At 40.1% G+C, this 15,286-nt stretch overlaps 1 long non-coding RNA gene across 1 annotated transcript; it reads right to left on the bottom strand.

Moving 5' to 3' along the window:
* Window positions 1-1,900: 1,900 nt before the first annotated feature.
* On the bottom strand, window positions 1,901-2,431 carry LOC118240612. Its single transcript, XR_004775527.1, has 2 exons — window positions 2,303-2,431; window positions 1,901-2,178 (listed from the first exon to the last, which is right to left on the bottom strand). It is a non-coding gene; the product is annotated as an uncharacterized LOC118240612 (long non-coding RNA).
* Window positions 2,432-15,286: the final 12,855 nt, after the last annotated feature.

The following is a 15,286-nucleotide window of genomic DNA, read 5'->3' as shown; positions in this document are numbered from 1 at the left end:
TCCTGAGCTGGAAGACATTCCTAAATCTCTGTGGGCTGCCCATAAGAATGATGTGGGGTTTATACATTGTCCTCACTATAAGGTTCGACTCAAGCATGGTACCCCTGTTTACTGTAAACAGTATCTGCTATCTCCTGAAAAAGAAGCAGGTCTGTCACCTATCATTGACTCCCTGTTTACCCAATGTGTAATCATTCCCACTGTGTCACCCTACAATACCCCTGTAAACCCAGTGCGTAAACCAGGCGGTAAGGGATGGAGATTTACACAAGATCTCAGGCACATTAATGACATAGTAGTTCCTATAGCCCAGCTGGTGCCAGATGTGTCTGCCATTTTAACCTCTATACCTGCACACCACCACTATTCTACTGTTGTGGATATTTGCTCTGCCTGTTTCTCTCTACCAGTCCCCCCAGACAGCCAACCACTTTTCGCATTTACATTTCAGGGTGGGCAATACACGTGGTGCCGGCTCCCCCAAGGCTTCCTGAACCCCCTGGCTGTGTTCTCTGCTGTTGTAAGAGAAAGGGAGGGGTAAAGTACGCAAGAAGAGGGAGCAGATGACCTTGAGAGACCAGCTCGCGGTCAAGCCATCATGTCATGGCTGATAAGCAGAGACCTTGCATTGGGTGGCTGAAGGCAGAAAGGCTTCAGTGTCTAACAATAATAATGAAACAAAAGAAAACACCAATAAAATTCTTTATTGGAAATATCATTTCTTGAGGCTTGTATTACTAAAACATCAATAAAATGATCCAACCAATGAAAAGGGTACAGATGTTTTGTTTTGAGTCTCAGTGCCCTCACACACATACTGAGAAAACCAGGCCTGACAACAAAGAGGAACGTAACATCCATGTTAAACACACACGAGACCAGACAACATGTGAGGAACCAAAGTTTAACCAAAGTGAGAGTTTAATGCATGGTGGATAAATCCTAAACACACATCCAGTATCACAATGTAAAACAGCAGGCATAGGTCAAAAATACCAGAAGTAAAAAAGTAACAGGGAGACAAATCAACAGTAACAAACAAGTCAGATCACAAAAAGTCAGACTTATAAAGACTTAAAGAACACTTCGGGATTGCTACAAAGTAGCAGCAAGACTCCCCAACTAAACTACACAAGAAGCTTAAACACAATAATACTAATCACCAAACAAGGGTGCAACACAATGGAGTGATTGACAAGGGGGAGAAGCTCAGTACTGCAGTGGGACTGATCCCTGCTGACCAGAGGTAGTGTCCTCCTAAACCAGTGGATCAGTCCATTTCTGTGATACTGACACTATTATAAAGTAATAGTGGTGGTTCTGGTGTCATTAGTAATGGTGGAACAGTACAGTTCTGTGATACTGACTGTAATATGTACTTCAGTCTGTAGTGTTGAGTCTCACTGGCAATGACCACTAGAGAACATCATTGTCATGATTAGTCCCTTCCAGCTTCTGTGTTCCCTCATTGTCCAGTCGTTGTAGCAGTCCAGGGTTATATTACCAACACGGAGAGTACAGGGATACATGATTAAACAAACAAAACACACGAAGGCAAACAGGGGAAGCAGGCTATAACAAAGACAAGGAAACACGAAGGCACAGAGTACAAAGAAACACAACCACTCAGATAAACATGCAATAAACAGTATCGATACCGGAAACATGAAAGGGTTTAAATACATGAACTTAACAAGGGAGAAACGAGGGACAGGTGTAAGCAATCAAACGAGGGGCGGAGAAAATGAAACTATGACATGGAACTAAAATACACAAGACAAGGAAAACATGGAACAAGGAAGCTGGGAGGGACTAATCATGACAATCATCAGTATTAGGATTAAGGTTAGGATTAGGATTAGAAATTGAGTAAAGAAGAGTCAGGATCTTGTACTGATCCTCAGAGTCCTGATGTTTATTTGTGCACATATAAAAACTTCAGATCAGATTTTACTTCATCAAAAAGAAGGGTGCTAATCTAACAATGAGTAGTTAATACAACAACTCAGAAGTGAGATCAGGAGGAGATGAAGAAGTAGGATAGACAGAGAGAGAGAGGAGGAGGAGAGAGGAGGATGATAGAGAGAGAGAGGTGTGGACGAGGCCTGAGAGTCATCACCTCCTGAGAGTCATCACCTCCTGACAGTCATCACCTCCTGACAGTCATCACCTCCTGATCTTGATACATCACAGACAGACACCACGACACAGAAGAGTTACAGAGACATTTAGAAAAGTGCAGAAATACAAACATAATATAAAACTTAATCAAAAATAATCACAAAATAAAACAAATACATACTGATTCCTTCACCCTAGTGAGGCTCACAACAGAAGATCACCAGAATTAGGGTTGGGGTTCAACCCTAATGAGGCTCACTACAGAAGATCACCAGGAATCTCCAAGTCTTTAATTTACAAAGTGCTGCAGTTACATAGCACTGCAAAAATAAAAATCTTGGCTCAAAGGTTAAAAAGTGGAGCTTAATGTTTCTCTCTAGGTGACTCTAGTAACAAACACACAAAGATAAACAGTCACTCAATCACAAGCTTCAGAACAGCTGAAAAGACAGAAAGTCTGTTGGCAGTGAAGCCCCACAGAACTCACACACTCATCTCCTCTACAGAGAAGGAACTCCAACACCACTGAATCTGATTCTCCTGGAATGTTTATGCTACAACCAGTGCACTTCATATTTAGATTCACATGATAAAACACACAAACAAAACAATTCTAATGTTATCAAGCATTTCTACACTAAGAGTGAAACTAGTATGTTCCTTATGATAAAACCACACTTTCACTGTAAGAGATTTTACCTCCAACCTGTTACATCTCCATCTGTTATAAAACACCTTCCTGTTGTAGACATGAGTATCTGACATGATCATTTAAAAAGTGTTTAAACTAAATAAATGAATGAACACTTGGATAAGAGGGTTTAAACTCCTGGTCTTGTAGAAACTTGAGGGAGTAACACAGGAGAATGAATTCTGTTTCCCAGCAGTCTCTGCTGTTCCTCAACAACCTTGACAAAGATGATTTGAAAACATTCATTAGGATCAGTCATTATTTCTGTTTAATGTACATAGAATCACTGTCAGTTCAGCTCCACTCTACCTGTCTTCTATTTAACAAAGCTGGTAGGTTCAGTTCTGTGCACATAAACAGTAAAGGGCTCTTACATGTTTCATGATTGTTTATTAATTAATATAAACCTAAGCAGAAGTCACTTTGCATTGATATTCAGTTTCACTTGAAATAAGGTTTAAAATGAACACTGGCTCCTTTTTCACTGAGTCATGTTTATTACAAATCTTCCAAGCACAGCAGCTGGTACTGACAGTAATGAATGGAGTGGAGATCAGTGAGCACTCTATGGAGTGATATCTGCTGACTGGCTTCAGCTCTGTTTCCTTCACTGTTAGCTGGTTTTGAAGGACTGGTTTAAGGTCTTCTTATGACCAGTTATAGTGTTCCTTTAGGTCTTTGGGTGCAGTAGTGGCTCAGTACAGCCTGGTACCTCTGAAATGATACCATAGATATTGGCTCTCTGACCTTTGTGTGAGTCCTGCCTCAGCTCTGAGTATACAGTGTCTGCCCCCACACTGCTTTTCTCTAGTAGGGACAAAAGAGCCTGAATTAGACCACAGGAAGAACTCCAACCCTCCAAATGATTAAACACAACATGACCTGAATAACCTACAGTGGGTAACTAAGCACACAGTTACTAAGCAGTGAATCAAAACGTAGAATCTTAAGAGTTCTTCAGGTCAGCTGTATCTTGGTGTGTCACTGCTGTAGGTGACTAAAGTTTCTCCTTTTCATGTACCTTCTTTTTTCTTTGCTTTCTGTTTTGGTTTCAGTTTGATCTCAGCATAAATGACTTCACTGGGTCCAGCACCAGTGTCTGCAGTAACAGAACAAAACCAAAGCAAACACAGGCATGACCTCTCACTGACCTTTAGTGTTCTAACCAATCAACCAATAACAGCTCATCATACACACTTCTTTCCAACAATGCACTGCTGCTGCTTTTGGAGACCAGCATGTGTTTCCTTTGTCTCATGTGATGATTATATAGTAGATATATATAGTAGTATATATACAGTAGTGATGTAGATCAGACTGTATTCTCCAGTGTGTCGTTATATAATACCTGTTATTTTATGTATAATAGAGTTATGTAGATCAGACTGTGTTCTCCAGTGTGTAGTTAAACAGAACCTGTTACTTATATGTATAATAGAGTGATGTGGATCAGACTGTATTCTCCAGTGTGTAATTATATAATACCTGTTATTTTATGTATATTAGAGTTATGTAGATCAGACTGTGTTCTCCAGTGTGTAGTTATACAGAGCCTGTTACTTATATGTATAATAGAGTGATGTAGATCAGACTGTGTTCTCCAGTGTGTAGTTAAACAGAACCTGTTACTTATATGTATAATAGAGTGATGTAGATCAGACTGTATTCTCCAGTGTGTAGTTATACAGAGCCTGTTACTTATATGTATAGCAGAGTGATGTTGTGTGTGTGTGAGGTTTGAATTAAATACCAGTGTGAGGGTGATGTGGCTGTACCTTTATTCCTGCTTTTCTTGTTGTGTTTCATGACCTGAGCATAAGTGACATCACTAAGGTCATCTGCAGGTTCATCAGAGTGCAGTGTGTTTATCACAGAGTACAGTGTGTTCATAACAGAGTACAGTGTGTTTATCACAAAGTACAGTGTGTTTATCACAGAGTGCAGTGTGTTTATCACAGAGTACACTGTGTTTATTACTACAAAAGGTTCCTGGGCTTTACTGTGTAGCTGCACTCCGTCCAAGTCTTTCACTGCTGCACTCAATGGGAGATGAAATCGTTACCTGTGCTGCTCCTGTCTGCTGGCTCAGCTGTGTCATATATGTGGGCAGATTCTGGGGTTAAAAGAAAAGTCTATTTAATAAATGCTAAGATGAAAGATTACTGGACACAGTACAGAATGAATCACAAGTGATGAAGGATTATTTCAATTGTCTTAGAGAAGATACATCTTTAAGTTAATTGTTAATAAGGAAAGTTGTTGTTGTCTCATGGTCTGAGCAGTGCGCAGTGGTGTGACTGACACCCCTCACCTCCTGACTCTCTCTGGGTCTGATCTGATGTCTGATTGATGTCTGACTGACTCCCAGTACAGCGACACAGAGATTCTGCTCCAAGGCTCCAAGGCAACATGGAAATAAAGGAAAAATGTTTAATACTATAAAAGGTTTCATGATGTGTATCATACAAACATATAATATTTAAACTATTCATAAATGACCTGCAGCTGATCTCAGACCTTTGTTGGTTTTGTAGCACCACAGCAGGGTCAGTAAGATGAAGAACACAACCAAACTCAGTCCCACAGTCAAACCAACCAGGCCAAGAGAGGAGGAATCACCAGCTGAAACCATGGGAATCAAAACATCACATGAATCACAAAATGATTTGTCACACGTCTCTCCTCACAGACTATGTGAGCTCACTGTGTACTCTCTTCTTCAACACAGTAGGGGGCGCTATTAGTGAGATCAGGTCTTGTAGTGTACGGTGGAAACAAATGCTTTTAAATGAGGGGTGCCAAAATAAAATTCCTGTGTATCACTTTTAAGATCCATTATAAGTTGGTAATGATATGAACAAGAAAATAAGTAAATTAGAATTTCACAGCAGTATTACTGGAATAAAGGTATATTTACAGTATATTTTTTACCTTTAACAAGTAAACACAATACATGTGGATTGAGTGTGTTCTGCTACTGTCTACAAAGAGCTTAAATGAGTAAAATAGATGTTAAACTCATGAAATGACTGTGATCTTACCATGTAGACTCAGGGAAACAGAGTTACTATACAGACCTAAATCTATCACACAGATAATCAACACAATGTTTTCTATAATCATACACTCTAAACTGTTACTCACTAGTACACAGATCTAAATCTAAATCTATCACAAGTCACTGCTGTCTGGTCCTGCAGATGTTTTAATACTGAATAAATCCATTCATTCAGAAGCACATAAAACATGTCATGTAGCAGACATGACAGTTTCCTGTTATTCAGGAAATCAAACATTTTGCGATCTGCTTTGTCTTATTTCTACTAAAATATTATTGACTGCTGCCCTCTAGTGGCCAATCTGTGCACATGTCCAAGACTCCACAGTACATGTAGTGACACTTGTAATCTAATATTGTGCCAACTTTTACTGAGGGTTGACAAGTACTGATATTTCATATTTTTGCTGAATATGTAACTGATAAATTTAATTTCTACGGTAGTTATAGACTGTAAACTGTTCCTCACCAGTAACATTTACCCAGATTGCATCACTGTAGTGTGTGTAGTAGACTGGGTTTCCTCTGCCAGCTCTGCACCAGTACTGGCCTCCATCAGAGGGCGCCACTGAGCTGATGGTGTAGGAGTTTGCTGCAGTGTTGGTCTCATTCTCAGGGTTCTGTGTGCGTCTGGACCAGTAAAAGCTCCATCCAGCAGGCTGGTCCAGCTTACAGTGCAGAGTCACTCAGTTTCCCACCAGTGCAGCTCCTTTAAGGGTTGATGTGAGTTTAGGTGTAGGTTTAACTGTTGATGGAGATGAAACACACAGTTCAGGACATGCAATGGCAGAGTGCATAGAGATATCTATGAAATGACTAACATTCTCAAATTAAAAATAGATGAAGTATTTAAGTAGTTTATACATTTTAAAATAAAAACAATAGACTCTCAGTAACATAATGTAGTAGTAGTAAAGCACCTGAACATTCAGGAATTTAATCAACAGACTTTTAATTAACTGTTTATATCAGATTTGTTTATAATCTGATGAATTCAGTTGTTTTTCACTTTATTTGGGTGTCCAAGTTCTTATCTGTAGATGTTAACCTGAGAAGTCACTGAACATGTAACAGGTATAATACATACCATCTTAGCATACTCAACAAGTTGTTATAGACATGCTGTTAACATTCTGTAACTGGATTTTAACTGGACTTTGAGATGGGGTTGGGGTCAGGATTACAGTCCTACTCATTCACATGTGAGTGTTTCTCTACTCAATATTTGTGTCCAATTAGACTGCACAGTCTGAACCAGCTCAGGCTCCATTGTAGAAATCACACAGTACTTAAATTCTGCTTTTATGTTCACCTCTCAATAAGATCATGTGTTGGAATCTTATAAAACCTACTAAAACTGAACACTGGCTGCTGGTTACTGAGAAGTACACGTCTCTCTGCTCCAGACTATGTGAGGTCACTGTGTTCTCTCTTCTTCAACACAGAAGGGGGCGCTATTAGTGAGATCAGGTCTTGTAGTGCAGGGGGGAAACAAATGCCTTTAAAGTAGGGCTGTCAAAATAAAAGTCCTGTAGGACCACAGTACAGCCCTGTTCAGTGTTTCACCTGCTCTAACAGAGCTGATTTGTTGTTAGAAATTTAGTGTATCACTTATAAGATCCATTATAAGTTTGTAATGCCATAGTGTAATGCCACACTAAGATAACAAGAAAAGAAGTAAGTTTGCATTTCAGTTACAGTACCATGTAGTGTAACTGTAATTACAGTATAAGTCTAATACCATGCAGTGTAACTGTAATTACAGTATAACTCTAATACAATGTAATGTAACTGTAATTACTGTACATCTACAATTTCCTTTTTCCTAGTAAACACAATACATGGAGTGTGTATTATGCTGCTTAATACAAATATTGTAAATTATTTAACAAACAATAATTTAAGTTAATTAAATAGACATTAAATTCATGAAATGACAGTAATCTTACCATGTACAGTGAGGGTAACAGTGTTACAGTACTGTGATGTTCTTGGTCTGTTATTTCGTGCTCCTCTACACTGGTACTGATCCCCATTAACTACAGCATCTCCACTGATGGTGAGAGTGTCTCTGTTTACAGTGTCAAACACAGACTGAGACACTGTAGTCCACTGACTCTGAGCTTCCTTCTTATACCTCCACTGATATGTCCACCAATAATAACCCTGAACCTCACACTTCAGAGTGACTGACTCTCCAGTGAACACAGGACTCTGAGGCTCCACAGTCAGTGTAGTTGTGGGTAAATCTGTGGAAAGAGATGGAGAACACTGCATGTTACAGCTGACTGACCCCCAGTGTCTTCCTGGAGTCACTCTGTATTTACATATATTATAATAAACAGGTTAGACCCATGATGCTGCATTCTAATTCTAATCTGTTAATCACTGTATTTTGTGGAGATTATCTGGAGATTATGTGGAATCTGATTGTGATTGGAGGGAAAAACGTGAACGCATGACTGTGAGTCACTTAATTATTCCATGCAGTACCACCTTGGACACTTTGTCCAGTAATGTGACACTTGTAATTAGGACTGTGATGCTCTTTTATGTCACTTATAACGGTTTTGATAAGAGGAGTGAACTCTACTGCCCCCTGTGTCAGTAGTATGTCCAGGCAGTTACACTCTCTCCTGCTCATTCAAGTGTGAGTGTGATAGTTTCTCTAATTAATATTTGTGTCCAGTTAGACTGTTTGTCGACTACATTATGCTGTTTGTCGACTACAGTTCAGCATTTAACACTATCATCCCCTCCCTACTCACTACTAAGTTGGAGGATCTAGGACTGCATACATCCCTGTGCGACTGGATCTCCAACTTCCTAACTGACAGATCACAATCAGTACGGGTGGGCAACTGTGTCTCATCCAGCCTCACCCTCACCACTGGAGCTCCTCAGGGTTGTGTCCTAAGCCCCCTGCTCTACTCACTGTACACCTACGACTGCACAGCCACTTCCAGCTCCACCATCATTGTCAAGTTTGCTGACGATACCGTCGTCATGGGCCTGATCTCGGACAACGATGAGAGGGCCTACCTGGAGGAGATTAAACACCTTGAAAACTGGTGCCAGGGAAATAATCTCCTCCTAAACGTCAGTAAGTCAAAGGAGCTGATCGTGGATTGCAGCAAGAAGCAGGAGTGGCACTACCAACCCGTGAGGATCAGTGGAACCACGGTGGAGAGAGTAGATAGTTTCAGGTACCTTGGAGTTCACATCTCGCAGGACCTGTCCTGGTCCCGCCACACCAACTCCCTGGCAAAGAAGGCTCGTCAGCGTCTTTACCACCTCAGACGCCTAAGAGACTTCAGATTGCCCTCCAAGGTACTGCGGAACTTCTACACCTGCACTATCGAGAGCATCCTCACAGGGAACATCACAGTCTGGTTTGGGAACAGCACCAAGCAGGACAGATAAGCACTCCAAAGGGTGGTGTGTTCAGCAGAGCGCATCACTCATACAGAACTTCCTGACCTGCAGACCATCTATTAAAAGCGGTGCCAGACCAAGGCCAGGAGGACTGTGAAGGACCCCAGCCATCCCAACAATAGGCTCTTCTCTCTGTTGAGGTCAGGGAAATGCTTTCGCTCCCTGAAGACCAAGACAGAGAGACTGAAGAGGAGCTTCTTCCCACAGGCCATTCGGGCCCTGAATCAGGGAAACTGATAAACTGTGGGGACCACCACTACCATGTGACTGTAAATCTGTAAATTTGTAAGATGGAATTGTACATTGTGTACATACACATATATCTATATCTACATTGTACATTGTGTATATATACATATATTGTACATACATTGTTATATATATTTTGTGTGTGTGTATATATATAATTTATGCATGTATTTATTTATTTATTTATTTATTTTAATTTAGTTTTTTTCCCCTTATGCACCCCTTTTTTTTCTTCAGTTTGGACAGAGCACTCTCAAACCATTTCATTGCGAGTTATACTGTGTATGACTGTATGTGACAAATAAACCAAACTTGAAACTTGAAACTTGACTGCACAGTCTGAACCAGCTCATTCTCCATTGTAGAAATTACACAGTATTTAAATTCTGCTTTTATGTTCACCTCTCAATAAGATCATGTGTTGGAACCTTATAAAACCTACTAAAACTGAACACTGGCTGCTGGTCACTGAGAAGTACACGTCTCTCTGCTCCAGACTATGTGAGGTCACTGTGTACTCTCTTCTTCAACACAGAAGGGGGCGCTATTAGTGAGATCAGGTCTTGTAGAGCAGGGGGGAAACAAATGCCTTTAAAGTAGGGCTGTCAAAATAAAAGTCCTGTAGGACCACAGTACAGCCCTGTTCAGTATTTCACCTGCTCTAACAGAGCTGATTTGTTGTTAGAAATTTTGAGTATCACTTTTAAGATCCATTATATGTTTGCAATGACATAGTAACACTAAGATAACAAAAAAAAAGTAAGTTTGCATTTCAGTTCCATTACCATGTAGTGTAACTGTAATTACAGTATAACTCTAATACCATGTAGTGTAACTGTAATTACAGTACAGGTCTAATACCATGTAGTGTAACTGTAATTACAGTACAGCTCTAATACCATGTAGTGTAACTGTAATTACTGTACATCTTCAATTTCATTATTGCCTAGTAAACACAACACATGGAGTGTGTATTATGCTACTGAATACAAATAGTGTAAATTATTTAACAAACAATAATTTAAGTTAATAAAATAGACATTACATTCATGAAATGACAGTAATCTTACTGTATACAGTGAGGGTAACAGTGTTACTGTACTGTGATGCTGTTGGTCTGTAATATCGTTCTCCTCTACACCGGTACTGATCCCCATTAACTACAGCATCTCCACTGATGGTGAGAGTGTCTCTGTTTACAGTGTCAAACACAGACTGAGACACTGTAGTCCACTGACTCTGAGCTTTCTTCTTATACCACTGATATGTCCACCAATAATAACCCTGAACCTCACACTTCAGAGTGACTGACTCTCCAGTGAACACAGGACTCTGAGGCTCCACAGTCAGTGTAGTTGTGGGTAAATCTGTGGAAAGAGATGGAGAACACTGCATGTTACAGCTGACTGACCCCCAGTGTCTTCCTGGAGTCACTCTGTATTTACATATATTATAACAAACAGGTTAGACACATGATGCTACATTCTAATCTGTTAATCACTGTGTTTTGTGGAGAATATCTGGAGATTATGCGGGGATCTGATTGTGATTTGGAAGGTAAAACGTGAACTCATGACTGAGAGTCACTTAATTATTCCATTCAGTACCACCTTGGACACTTTGTCCAGTAATGTGACATTTGTAATTAGGACTGAGATGCTCTTTTATGTCACTTAAACACTTTTGTAACAGCAGAGTAAAAGCACAGTTATAGTTTCCATTTTGCCCTCCACAAGAAACAGAATACATGTGGACTCAGTGTGTATTATGTTACTGACTACCAAGAGTTTATTTGAACAAAAGAGTTTAAATTTGTCACGTCCGCAGACCTGAGCGTTCCCCATTTCCCTAGCAACCGAGTCACTTCCAGGTTGTCGTTGGTCTCCATGGTTCCGTGTCTCCTCCCCTTTGTGTCCAGCTGTTCCGAGTTTGTCTCTGATTACATTCCTGTGTGAAGCCCCTTCCTACTTTTGTTTAGTTATATGTCGTTTGTTCTAGGCCCTGTGTGTTTAGGTATATGTCGTTTGTTCTAGCGCCTGTGTGTTTAGTTATATGTCATTTGTTCTCGCTCCTGTGTGTTTAGTTATATGTCGTTTGTTCTCGCTACTGTGTGTTTAGTTATATGTCGTTTGTTCTCGCTCCTGTGTGTTTAGTTATATGTCGTTGGTTCTCGCTCCTGTGTGTTTAGTTATATGTCGTTTGTTCTAGCGCCTGTGTGTTTAGTTATATGTCGTTTGTTCTAGCGCCTGTGTGTTTAGTTATATGTCGTTTGTTCTAGCGCCTGTGTGTTTAGTTATATGTCGTTTGTTCCAGTGCCTGTTTGTCTCTCATTAGATCTCATTTGTTCTCTATCGTATGTAGTTTGTTTATTCCTGTTTAATCTCGCATCCTCGCCCCGCGTTGATGTTTCCCTCTGCTGTTTTCCTTGTTTGGTTCTCTGCTGTTCCCTTATCTGTAATATTGTCTGTGAGCTTTAGTTAACGTTATTTTGTCTAACTTAGTCTCGCCCTCACCCTATTAGCCTGTTATTGTTCTGTTAGCCTGTTCCTCTTGTTTGCTTATTCTTTGTTCTGGTCGGTATTCTTAGTCTGTGTCTGTTAATAAACACATTTAGTTTTTCTATCCCCTCCGTCCCTTATATTATGGCTTCCCTGGTTAGTTCAGTTTCGCATAACATCCAACGCATCGGCACTTCGCAAGTGTGTTCACTCTCCACCCCTTCAGCATTACAAATATATGAAATAAATCAACAGAATATAAATTACCTTGAGCAAGTCCAGCTTGAACAAATGACATCAGCACTATAAACATAAAAAGAGGAACATATGAATATGAACAATGAAATAATTAATTTCTTAAAGAAAACATGATCGCAAAACATTGCAGACACAGTTAAAAAAAGTATGTATAACTGTTCATTTAACCACAAACATCATAACATCCTGTTTATTACTTTAATAAGTATACTGTCTAAACTCTGCTTCAAATGGAGTGGGGAAACTGTTTGCCGTTTTTACAATTCATCCTAATTAAACAAAAGTGAAAGAAATTAAACTGTCGTGATAAAACATGTTTAGAGAGCTTTAGAGCGCTGAAGGTTGTGAACACAAGGGGGCGACAGTGATTTATGTTTCTGAGGAGAGTGGCGTGTGCTGTGGTATGAGCAGATCCACTACTGCTGTGTCACAGTTCCTGTCACGAATGGCCACCCTCCTCCCGTCCCTGATGTCACGGTTTCCCTGTCTTCCAGCTCTCCCTGGTTCCATGCCTTAGTTTCGTTTTCTCCGCCCCTGTCTGTTCCTCTATTCCACTCCTTGTTTTAGCTGTTCCCGCGTATCTGTTTAGTGTCTGATTGTCTTGCTTATTTAAGCTCTGTAGTTTGGTCTTCTGCTTGTTGGTTTATGGTAAGTTACGTCTCTCTGTCAGGTTTGCCGCTGTTGTCACTGCTTTTCTGTGTACTCCAGCCGTGTGTTATATTACTCTCAGCACCCCTTAGCCTCTGTTTATTTTACCGTTCGTGTTTCCTCATTTAATAAACCGCCTCCTGCATTTTGCATTCTACCTCTCGGCTTGTTCCTGTTGGAAGCGTAACAGTTCCACAGTGTCTGTTATTTATGGACATCCTATCCAGCATTCTCTAAGTGTTTACAAGGTTATATGAAGAAACACACTGTGTAACGTGGAGCGATAGAGAGCTGGACGCAGACGATGAGAAGAGCGAGATTTATTAAGGGACAATCCAGAATCTGCGTCAGTAAGTCAGACCAGGGTCATAGCACCGATACGAACAGATCCAGGAAATGTATTAAACAAAAAATACAAAATCTGGAAAATCAACAGGCAAACCGAGAGAAAACAGGGTACAGATACACAGACAACAAGGCAAAGTGGTCAAAATTCTCCTCAAATGAAGCGCGTTTTATTTGTAAAATTTGTTTTGGACGCTTTTGCACCACAAAACATTTTTCACTACGCTGTAAAATCTGCTCCAAAAACCATTTAAAAACGCCGCATTTTACACCGTTTATATGTCAGTTGAAAAGCCGTAAAAAGCGTCGCTTTAAGGGCTCTAAACGTTTTGGCGTGCTTACAACGGCATTTAAAACACCATTTTATTGTATGATGAGCTCTGCCTATTGGGTTCGACAGCCAATAGACGAACGCATTCACTCACGAACAAGGTCATACCAGACCAGTTCACTACAGATCTTAATCGGCTGCTGAACCAGTGCTCATTGAGTAATGTGTGAGCATCTAGTAATGTAAGATCACCTAAAAAGAGTGACAATGAGAATTAAGTCCATCACAGCTATGTCAGAGCGTGAAACTGCTGTAGTTGGACTGCACAGGACACACAGTCAACAAACCAGACACAATAAAGCTGCTGCTGACAGTCTAATTAGTAAAATATCCAGCCCAGTCTTTCGGTCTCTTCAGGAGGGTGAGGGATCATACAGGTGAGGTCTTTGTTTTCAAGCACAGCAGGAGTGTCTCTGACTTGCAGGTGACTCCACTGTGGTAGGGACTAACCTGACCAAGAACACACATGAACAGCACATAGAATGGGAGACAAACAAAAAAACAAATGAGCGCACACCAAACAATCTTAAAAAAAATCCAGTGTAATGTTTTATAACTCAGAAAAAAGAACAGACAAGCCAAATGGACTAGAATGAATGGGGAAAGGACATTGTATATAGATTCTCTCAACAAACGTCTCAAAGCCTGTGCCAATAATTAAATATTAAGATGATCATTGTCATATAATTACAATTCAGATTTTATTCCTCTTAAAATCTATATAGTTTTTAAAGAACAAGGCTATTTCTTACTAGCCATCTTCTAACCTGGGGATAACCCCTTCCATTCAGTTTTAACCAGAACAAAAGTCTGAAGTCAGCAGTTGCTATAACGACACTACCCGCACCTCTGATAGCTAGCTAGGCAACAAGCTCGACTGGCTTTCAGTCTAGTGCTAGAAGCAACTCATGACTGACCAACTACAGCTATCTTTGGGTGAGCTTTATTTTGCAGCCATTTATCAGTTAGCTAGTTGTGTCTGGTTAGTATTTTTACGAATGAACACATGTAAATCCCCAAAATAAACAAACTTGAGCACTGGTTCATCAGCCGATTAAAATCTGTAGTGAACTGATCTGGTCTGACGTTGTTCGTGAGTGAATGAAAGTTCAAGTTCAAGTCTATTAACTGTGAAACCCAATAGGCAGAGCTTATTATCATACTTTAAAACGGCATTTTAAACGCCGTTGTAAGCACGCCAAAATAGCGTAAAAGCGCCGTTTGTGAGCACTTAACGCGAAGCTTTTTACGGAGTTTCAACTGACATTTAAAAGGTGTAAAATATGATGTTTTTGATGGTTTTTGTAGCGTATTTTACAGCATAGTGAAAAATAGCACCATATTTTTCCATACAAAATGTTTGGCTTTCCATAGACAACGGCTTAGTACAAACACAATGAGCAGATAACGGCTAGAACAACGACCAGCAATACACTGAGGACAACACTGGGTTTAAAAACACGACCTAACAAGGTAGAAACAAGGAACAGGGGAAAGTAATGAAGGACAGAGAACTAAACGAGGAGCTAAACTAACGAAACCAAAACCAGGATGAACTGTTTTTCTCCATCTCCCCATTTCTGCTGAAAAAGAATATAGTGGAGTTGTGTATGCACGTTCTCTCTGCTACTACAACAGATTCATGTGGTAAT

This window comes from Electrophorus electricus, chromosome 22 (assembly GCF_013358815.1).
Source record: "Electrophorus electricus isolate fEleEle1 chromosome 22, fEleEle1.pri, whole genome shotgun sequence".
NCBI classification, from domain to species: Eukaryota; Metazoa; Chordata; class Actinopteri; order Gymnotiformes; family Gymnotidae; genus Electrophorus; species Electrophorus electricus.
The sequence above is the reverse complement of the archived record's forward strand: the minus strand, read 5'-3'. Positions and strand labels throughout refer to the sequence as shown.